We start from the raw sequence: 1,377 nt of genomic DNA on the forward strand, positions 1-1,377 counted from the left end.
GCGCAGTGGCACGGTGCCTGGCGGGGCCCTTCACAGCGTGCCCCGCCGGTGGCAGAGCACAAGGTCCTGCTGTCCAGCAGCTGCCCACGGGCATCGCCGGAGCTCTACCGATGGAAACTCGGGGGTGCCGCGCCAAGCGCCCCGCAGGGACGTGGACCTGGCCAGGGACCTTCCAGGTTCTTTTGGGTTCACAATCCCTTCACATTCTTGATGTTTCACAGAGAACACGTGTGATCTCCTGTTCTCAGTCACCTTTTGAGGGACTTGAGCAGAACACGACGTCATCCGCAGAGTAAAAGCTGACAGCCACTGAATTCCCCCCAAACCCACCTTTGTGCTCCTCCATTACAGACCTCAACGCTTGACGTTGCCAACAGAGCCCCACTTGCCCCAACCCCCCCTCGCTAGGGCCGTTGCCCCCACCACCTGGTCCATCTCATTCCAGGCGTACGTACTTACACTGAGTCATTCCTGAATTTAAAAGCATCTTCACATAACTGAAATTCACACCTGGATTTATCTGGAGAAAGCAGCACATGCTTTTCACCCTGCCGTTAGGATTCAAGGTTGCTCGGGAGAGCGGCACGCGCCTACGCAAGCGGCTCTGAACCCCCGCGCGCTCGCACCCTCCCCTGCCAGGGAAGAGACCCAAATTCTAAAATTACCGGCTCAAAACGAGCCTTTTCTCAGCCCACTTGGTATTAGCAGCCACTGAGTAATTCACAGCGGAGCCCAGATTAGCTAACGAAGCGCAGTGACTCATCGGCCAAGCCTCCGCGCCGCTGGGAAAATTCAGTTTTTCTTTAGCAACAGAGTTTCAGTTGTGGAAATTATAAATAAATATGGTTTGGAGAGGCTTCTTCTTCAAAACTTGTTGATGGAGATGCTTGTGCCTGCGATGCCCTGGTACCAACTGCATCGCTGATCGTGTGCAACAGCGCCGGATCGCGCCTGGGATTGCGCGGCAAAGCCTCGGTGCCGAGCGGGAGAGGGTCTGGCCGAGCAGGAGCAGGCAGTGACAGCACGGCAACCAGCAAAGCCTGATCTCAAACCGCTCATTAGCTCACACCCATAAGCAAATTAAAACCATGCAGAATCATTACAGGCTTCTGCAAAGGACGTCGCTGAGCAAAATGATGGGGTGGAGGAAAGTCGTAAACAGAATCAAAGCAGAACGATCCCCACCCCCACAGCAGTTTAAGACAAGACCAAATTTCAATCCAGGAGTACACGTGTGCCTCGGACCCAGGCCTCATCTGCTTCCATGGGGCCGCAGGGCTGGGACCCCCACCAGCCCTGGCCCCCCATGGGGACGCCGTCCTGTCCCCCTGCCCGTCCCCTCTGCTCTCCCCCCACCAGCCCCCGCTGCCTCCCAGC

Source organism: Egretta garzetta, unplaced genomic scaffold (genome assembly GCF_000687185.1).
Source record: "Egretta garzetta isolate BGI_Z169 unplaced genomic scaffold, ASM68718v1 scaffold184, whole genome shotgun sequence".
In the NCBI taxonomy this organism is placed as follows: Eukaryota; Metazoa; Chordata; class Aves; order Pelecaniformes; family Ardeidae; genus Egretta; species Egretta garzetta.